Source organism: Triticum urartu, chromosome 5A (assembly GCF_056163025.1).
Source record: "Triticum urartu cultivar PI428250 chromosome 5A, HENAU_Tu73, whole genome shotgun sequence".
NCBI classification, from domain to species: domain Eukaryota; kingdom Viridiplantae; phylum Streptophyta; class Magnoliopsida; order Poales; family Poaceae; genus Triticum; species Triticum urartu.
Genome location: NC_141877.1, coordinates 514660673 through 514669847, shown reverse-complemented (window position 1 = coordinate 514669847; position 9175 = coordinate 514660673). Strand labels below are relative to the sequence as shown.

At 46.6% G+C, this 9175-nt stretch overlaps 1 pseudogene; it reads left to right on the top strand.

Annotated features, from left to right (window-relative positions):
* Positions 1–3971: 3971 nt before the first annotated feature.
* On the top strand, positions 3972–6884 carry LOC147972371 (uncharacterized; annotated as a pseudogene).
* Positions 6885–9175: the final 2291 nt, after the last annotated feature.

The window sequence follows — 9175 nt, the reverse complement described above, 5'->3', positions numbered from 1 at the left end:
TCACCAGAAAAATCACCTACCTTGCGCCTCGTCAAGCCGCTTGTTAATAAGCACGATGTCAGCATCTGCCACATCCAGTTGCCGCCTTAGTTCGGCAAACCCATCAGTCCGGCTAGCCACCGAAGCTTCAACCACCTGCGCATATAGGCGGTCTGGTTATTACCTGGGACTACGATCCTCTGTTTGCCGCCGTTCTCGACAACAACCAGAGTCTCAGGGGCTACTATCTACACAGGGCACACCTAAATATGTGCGGTACTGTCAAAAATGTACATCATTTCACGTACCTCAAAACCCGTCAGTAGACTCATAAAGGCTTCATGCAACCCTCTTTCGGCGGATGAAATCCTTTCAATCACCGTACCCATCAACGTACGGTGCTCTTTTGAGATAGTGGCTCGCTCTGGCCGATCCCTCAGTACGTCCGACTGCATACCAGATGGTGTCGGACTCTTTTGATTGCTCTCTTCAAGAGCCTGATACTGGGGACTTCGGGTGGCCATAGGATTACCTTCTGGCCTTGCCGGATCAGGAGAAACCCTCCGCGACGACACTTCCAGGTCGCCCGCCTCTTGGGCTGGCGAGTCCCCGGGAGGCGTTTCGCTCTCCATCATCTTTGGAAGAAGATCCTCTGAAGACGAGCTCTGCTGAGAAGGGCTAAGATCCGAACTGCAAGATAAATGCTTCGGTTATTTTCCTCAGAAGTAAGGTAGGATATCTTCACTATTAAGTACTTTTTGATTACTTACAGCTCGTTAGAGGGCTGATCCTCGCGCGGGCATTGTGTGGCAAGAACACCCTCCAAGGCAGGACCCTCTGGTGGAGATTTCTTCTCCCCTTTGGAAACCTTGGTTTCCGGATCTTCAGAGGTAGTCCTCTTCCTTCCCCGGGGAGAGAGAATGCCAGATTCTTCCCCTTGGTTATCCTCCCTCGTGGAGGCACTCATTCCCTCAGTTGGAATAGGTAGCAATGGATGACCTCTTTCGCCCTCTTGATTCCCCCCTTCATCTTCCTTTGAGGGCACCAGACAAGGTGCTGGCTCAAGCATCTTTTCCAGCACCGGATTTTCCAAGCCTTCAGGAAGGGGGGCCGAACACCGGATCATCTTCGCCTTTGTTATCTAGTCCTGGTCAAAGAGCGATTCTTCAGAATGATGTCATGGTAAATAAAAGGATGGTGTGTTCGGCCATGGGATTACTTACTTGGGCAGCGGTGCGGTTGCTGCTCAGGCCTACATCCTCGGTAGTGTCCGGACACTCTATTTGGGGTCCAAAGAACGATTTGTACATCTCCTCATGCGTCAGGCCGAGGAAATTCTGAATAGTGTGAGGTCCTACTGGGTTGAATTCCCACATGCGGAGGGGCCGGTGTTTACAAGGTTGGACTTGACGAACCAGCATAACTTGCATTACCATAACCAGACTGAAATCTCCCTCAAAGAGATCTCGGATGTGGCTCTGCAGTATGGGCACGTCCTTGGCTGGACCCCAGCTCAGCCCCCTGCTGATCCATGACATTAGTTGTGGTGGAGGGCCCGAGCGAAAGGTGGGGGCAGCTACCCACTTGGCACTTCGGGGAGCTGTGATGTAAAACCACTCCCGTTGCCACAATCCGGACACCTCTGGAAAGGAACCCTTCGGCCATGGGGCGTCAACAATTTTGCTTATTAGAGCACCTCCGCACGCTGCGTACTGCCCCTCGACCATCTTCGGCTTCACATCAAAGGTCTTGAGCCACATGCCGAAGTGAGGGGTAATGCGGAGGAAGGCCTCACAAACGACAATAAATGACGAGATGTGAAGAAGGGAATCTGGGGCCAGATCATGAAAATCCAGCCCGTAATAGAACATAAGACCCCTAACAAAGGGATCCAGAGCGAGGCCTAGTCCTCGAAGGAAGTGGGAGACGAACACAACGCTCTCGTTGGGTTCGGGAGTAGGGACGGCCTACCCTCGGGCGGGCAGCCTATGTGAAATTTCAGCGGTCAGATATCTGTCCTCCCTCAACTTCTTGATATCCTCCTCCGTGACGGAGGAAGGCATCCACCAGCCTTGAAGGCTGGATCCGGACATGATTGAAGGTCCGAAGCACCTGACCTAGGCTTTGGGTGTTAGAACTCGACGCAGGGGAAGGATTCGATTGAGCACGGGAGGGAAAAAAGTAAAAGTCTTGTCCCTTTATAAAGAGGGTGAATATCAATCGTCCTCCTCGTGGTTGTTTGGGACTTGCCTAAAATCTAGGAGTCCTAGGCACAGTTGGGTTACCCACGTCCGTATTAATGAGAATCCTGTAATAAGGGGAGCACAATCTCTGCTTTCACAAGACGTGTCAAGAAACCGCGTCGCGTTATGTGCGGGGCTGGTTAAAGAAAAACGGTTCCACTACAAGAAATATGTCAACTTATGACCTTCTGTCAGTGACCCTGGAAGAATTGGTCATAAATTTATGACCATTTTAGACCAATTGGTCAAAAGCTGTTCAGGGGGCTCCAAACCCAAACCCATAACGACCATTCTGGTCAGAAAGGTCGTAATTTCATTAGAGGAAATGGTCATAAAGCAGACAGCCCTGGTTCATGCTTCATTTCTAACAAATTACGACCAATATGAATGGTCGTTACACTTGAGTTTTAATGGAGTTGTATGATTAGGCGGCCACCTCAGCAGTCTCGCCTATGTGGAGTGCTTAGTTGTCATTTTCGCTTACATGTGTATATTCAACAAGAGCTCGTTTACAGGAGGGACCCACTTGACAGGCCCTAAAATTGTTAGTAAAAAAGATGCGCGAGGCGGGACTCGAACCCACGACCTCGCGTTGTTTAACTTGTTCGCTACCACTGGGCTAGAGAGGGATTGTTGTCCATCTAGCGGAATGGCTCTGTATATTATATTATAGTGCCAAATCTAAGTCATTGACAAGTGGGACCTATTCCGACCAGGTGGCGGCGGGCTGCGGGCAGAGCCAACACTTAGCCAAAAATTTCTAGGTCTTCCAACCAGGTGGCGGCGGGCTGTGGGCAGGGGCGTGGCCGGCGGACGAGGGCGGGGCCGGAGGCCAAAGCGACCAACAGGGGTGGGGGCGACCGGCGGTGGTGGGGGCGGGGACAGGAACGGCCTCGCCGCAGGTGACCTCGCCCACGGCCTCGCCGCTTGCCTTGTCCCCGGCGAGGGCAGCAGCGGAAGCAACCGGCGGGTGTGGAGGCAGGGTTGGCTGCCGAAGCGACCAGCAAGGGCGTGGGCCACCTGCGGTGGTGGGGGCGGGCGCAGGAACGACGCCCACGCAAGGAGAGGCTCGCCGAGCATGGGGGACTCGCCGCCGCCGCAAGCACACCTCCCGGTATGCACCCCTCTCCTCTCTCACTATCTGCACCTCATCGCCGAGCATAGATGAATTTTGTTGATGAATTTTGTCAGATGTTCTTCAGCATAGATGAATTTTGTTGATGCACTATTAGGAATTAGGAGATAGCTTGCTTGTTTGGTAGATGTTGCATAGATGAATTTTCTTGATGTACTGTTGGGAGTTCTTCAGCTTGTTTGTTAAGAATTGTTCTGGCCTTGTTCGGTTATGATTTGGGGGGGGATTTCAGCTAGATGGGATTTAATCCCTGCCAATATCTGTTAACCCCTCTCATTTATCAAGGCCAGAAACAAGGCCTTGGTCTTCAATTGTTTGTCTACAGATTGTTAGGATAATTGTAATTGTAATTGATAGAAACAGCATAGTATATTTTAGGAGCTAGCTAGCTAGTTTGGTTTATTTTGAATTAGCCTTCTCTGCAACATAAATTCATGCCAATTTCAGTGTTGGTTTGATTTATAGTTTAGTTTGTTTCAGTGTTGTGGTTAGGCAATTAGCATATAAAATTTTCTGGAAATTTTAGCTTCCATTACTTCCATCCATTTTCATTAATTAATGTTGATGCACTTAGATTGATTTGCTAAGTTGCAACAATTTGTTGTCTTTGGCAGATGGACAGAAGCTGGATTAGAGAAGGAGTTAGAAAGTTTTCGAAAGAACATATGAAAGGAGTTGATGATTTCATGGCATTTGTTCGGGCAAATTTTGCCAACGATGCTCACATTCTTTGCCCATGTTGTGAATGCCTCAACCATCCAAGAATTGCTCAAGGAAGAGTGGAAGATCATCTGCTTCTTAATGGGATTTCCAACACATATGATAGATGGATATATCATGGAGAACCTTTAGACAGACAACCTCAACATTTTGAAGCTGATACAGAGGCCCCTCATATGATGGGTGGTGGTGATGCTGGCATTGATTTCATGGAAAAGGTTTTGCGAGATAATGTTGTTTTGGAGGAAGAGGATGGGCATGAAGATGATATGATTCCTGACCTATTGAAGGATTTGTACGATGCTGAAGATCGTGCTGATGGACAGAAATCGTTGTTTGCTAAGGTGTTAGAGGAGGCGAAGCGCGCAGCTCATGAAGGGGGTAATTTTTCAAGATTTACCTTCACCGTGAAGTTACTCCACATCACGTCTTTCTACCGGATTAGCAATGCCGCATTCAACGCAATACTCCGTCTTTTGAGCTTGCAATTCCCTAATAGTTGTGTTCCCAGATCTTATGATGAAGCATTGAGCATAATCCGCAGGCTGGGGTTAGGTTATGTGTCAATACATGTGTGCCCAAATAACTGTGTCTTGTTTCGGAAGGATTTAGAAAAGCATGACAACTGTCCAAAATGCAATGCATCTAGGTGGAAAGATGCTGATGGGAAGAAGTCAATACCGGAGAAGGTACTAAGGCACTTTCCCTTGATACCAAGGCTGCAGCGGATGTTCATCTCGAAGAAATCATCGCGTGAGGTACAGTGGCACAAGCTGAAGCGGCAACCTGTGGACAATGAGCTGAGCCATCCAGCGGATGGAGAGGCATGGAAAGAGTTTGACCGTATACATTTTGATTTTGCTGCAGATCCAAGGAACATAAAACTTGGCATTGCCACAGATGGGTTTAATCTGTTTGGGAACATGAGCACGTCTTATAGCATGTGGCCAGTTTTTGTGGTGCCGTACAACCTGCCACCATGGGCATGCATGGATCAGTCCAACTTCATGATGTCATTTCTTATCCCGGGTCCAGATTCTCCAGGAAAGGATTTTGATGTCTTTATGGAGCCCCTCGTAGAAGAACTGCTCCAGCTCTGGACTGGTGTACCTACATATGATGCCTTGAGTCTGGAAGAAAAGTTCAATCTACGTGCTGCGATCATATGGTCCATCCATGATTTCCCGGCTCTGCACACTCTGTCTGGGAGGATCATAGCGGGTTATCAGGCTTGTGTCCATTGTGACAAAGACCCTTGCTCAAAGATAATAAGGAGCAAGATATGCTATATTGGGCACCGCCGCTTTCTTCCCCGAAACCATCGCTGGTGTAGAAGCAAAGATTTTAATGGTGAGAATGAAACCCATGACAAGCCAGCTGAATTCACTAAAGAAGAGCTGGAGCAGCAACTTGAAAAGGTGAAAGATGTGAGACCAGGAAAGCTGGCGAAGAAAAGAAAGCGTGAGGAAGGTCAATGTTGGGACCGGAGGTCTTGTTTGTGGGACCTACCATACTGGGCTGATCTGAAATTAAGGCATAATCTCGATGCAATGCACATTGAGAAAAATATATGCGAGAATCTGCTAGGGACGTTTCTGAACATTGAAGGGAAGACAAAGGACACGGTTAGTTCTAGGCTTGATTTGGAGGACATGGGCATAAGAGAAGATTTGCATCTACAGCACAATGAAGATGAAGATTCATTTGAAATTCCATGAGCATGGTATACAATGAATAAAGAACAAAAGCTTGCATTCTGTGAATTCCTAAGAGCGGTGAAATTTCCAGATGGTTATGCTGCTAACCTAGCAAAGTGTGTTACTTCTGATGGATTCAAGCTTTCAGTACTGAAAACCCATGATTGTCACATCCTCCTCCAAAGGATTTTACCGGCGGGCCTCCGAGGAATCATGCACAAGGATATATATGAAGCGGTTGCTGAGCTGGGAAATTTCTTTAGAGAACTGTGCTGCAAAACCCTCAAGTTAACTGTCTTGGAAAGACTTGAAAAAGAAATCCCAATTATTCTTTGCAAGCTCGAGAAGATTTTCCCTCCAGCTTTCTTCACCGTGATGGTCCATTTGGCGGTGCACTTACCCAAAGAGGCAATGCTTAGAGGCCCTGTGCAATACGGTTGGATGTACCCAATCGAAAGAAGGCTGCTTACTTGTAAGCGTTATGTGCGAAACACGGCAAGACCTGAAGGTTCTATTGCTGAAGCATATGTCATTGACGAGTGCTTGACTTTTTGCTCTAGATACTTTGGTGATGTGGAAACAAGATGGAACTGGCCGGGCAGAAATAGAGAGCGGTCTGATTCGCAAAGTGGTGATGTCTCTGTTTTCAACCATGGTGTGAACTTTCTTGGAGCCTCACAATACTTGGAGGCTGGTGATGAGTATGACAAGATGGTTTTGTTTGTGCTCAGCAATTGCGCCGAGGTTCTACCATATATCGAGTACGTTATATCTTGTGCACTCATTATATATATATATATATTTGGTTGGGTTGGCACCAGCCTAATGTTTTAATTCACATGTTTTGTTGACATTGTAGGAAATGCAAGGAAGAGTTAAATCAGGAAGAAAGCAATATCAATGTTGATAAAAGGGTTGCCAAGGTGTTTGCTAAGTGGTTTAAGAATCATGTGAGATCTTTAGCCACATGTTTTATGTTTTCTGTGTTATTCACCCATTATTAAATACCATTGTTTGCTAAATGGTTTATTTGTGCAGATTGGAAAGTTGCATGAGGAGAAGAAGGTCAGTGATGATCTATTTGCTTTGGCATGCTTACCGGATAAGTGAGTGAGAGTGTATTCAGCATGTATTGCTGACGGTGTCCGGTACCACACCGTTGACCGCGAGGAAAAAAGGAAGACACAGAATAGTGGAATCGTCACTGAGGGGTCACATGATGGTGAGATCATTGACTTCTATGGTCAGTTGAGAAGCATCGTAGAGTTGCAGTACAACTCTAGTGGAGGCATCCATCGCTCGGTTGTCTTATTTCGCTGTGACTGGTTTGAGCTTGGTAGCAAGAAGAGGAGAGACTCTTTTGTCAAATATGATGGCCACTTCAAAAGCATCAACACTGCAAGGTGTTGGTATAAGAGTGATCCCTTTATTCTAACAACACAAGCAACAATGGTGTTTTATCTGCCAGACACTCTTTTGCACGGAAAATGGCGAGTTGTGCAAAACTTTCAGCACAGACACTTGTGGAGTGTGACTGAAACTGAAGTGGAAAAGGGCCCCGGTGATGGTGGACTAACATACCAAGATGATGACTCTACGGAAGTTCCGTTGCAAGCTGATGATGACTCTATGGAAGTTCCGGTGCAAAGCAGAGTGCGAAGGGACCGGGAACGTGTGATCATTGGTGCTGCAACAGTTGAAGGCATCAAGAAAAGAAGAAAGGTGGTAGAGGATGGACATGAAAGCGAGGATGAGGAAAACCGGACTGATCATACTATGCTACAATATTGTGGTGATGATGAGGAAAACAGGAGTGGGCATAGAGTTCCTTGTTTTCGTATCGACGACGATGAGTAGCGAATGGAATGGCAAAGGTAAATACTATTACTTAATGTTCTTTGTTTTGGTATCTATGGGACTGGTGACCTGATGTGATCAATCTTCTCTCCAGGTAGAAAAATCCTTGAAGATTCTAGGAGCAAAATGATGATCCTGATGGTTGTAGCAAGATGATGATCCTGATGGTTGTAGCAAAATGATGATCCTGATGGTTGTAGCAATAGTGATGTAGTTATCCTGATTCACAGTGCTTTAAGATTCCAGCAGCAAAATTGAGATGTTATGCTTGCTGTTTTGACCTGAATTGAGATGTTATTGTAGCTGTTATGCTTGCTGTCAAAATGTTGTCTTGTAATGCAAAAGATTGCAAAATGATCATACAGAAGATTTTTTGAACATCTTTAGTTCAAGTTTTGGTCAGAATGTTGTCTTGTAGTTGTTGTGATCATTTAGTAGTTGTTGTGATCATCTTGTAGTTGTTTTGGTCAGAATGTTGTCTTGTAGATGCTATTTTAACTGAATTTTGGTCAGAACTGAAGATGCTATTTTAACTGAATTTTGCTTCAACTGAACCCATTTCATTGTGAGCAAAAAAAATATGCGCCAGCGGGGACTCGAACCACGACCGTGCGCTTGTTTCACTATGTTTCTACCACTGGGCTAGGACAAGGCTATTAGTCTTCCACTCTATGCCAACCTTTTTGAATATATCAAACTAGTCAAGTATGAAGCACACACCTCACTGACAAGTGGGCCACTCGACCCACTCGCTGACAAGTGGGCCATTTTGCTATTGTACCCAAGCTACCAAAAATATGCGCGTGGCCAAAAGATATGCGCGTGCGGGGGCTCGAACCCACGACCGTGCGCTTATTTCACTGTGTTTTGACCACTGGGCTAGGAAGAGGCTGTTGGTTTTGTAATCTATGCCACCCTTTTTAATATAACAAACCAGTCACGTAGCAAACACCGAACTGGCTAATAAGTGGACCCGCTCCCTCTCTTTTCCCCACTTCTCCTCACCACTCGACCCGCTCCTCCTCTCCATCGACGGCGCCGCCCACCGCTGCCGGCTCCTTCCTCTCCCATCACCGGCCTCCCCACCGCCGCCGACTCCTTCCTCTCCCACCACCGCCGACTCCTTCCTCTCTCTCTCTCTCTCGGTATGCATCCTTCCTCTCTCTCTCCTTCCTGGTTGGATTAGTTTTCTGCTACTGGTTAGATTAGGGTTCTTGCCGTCGCCTAGATTGGATTAGATTAGATAGGGATTGGATTAGATTAGGGTTTGATTTGGTTAGGGTTTGATTGGGACTGCATTAGATTAAATTAGGGTTGGATTATTAGGGATTGGATTATGTTTCCTCACAGATGTTGTTTAATAGATAGATGCTCCTTTCCAGCTAATATAGCATTGGAGGTGAGTTATTACTATGGCTTGCTTTAACCAGTGTTGTCCAGGTCATTCTTTCTAAGCGTTGGACTATCATCATCCAGTGTTGTCATCATAGCAGGGCTTCATTGTCCATTTGTACATATGAACTGTATTTGTACAGTAGTTAATT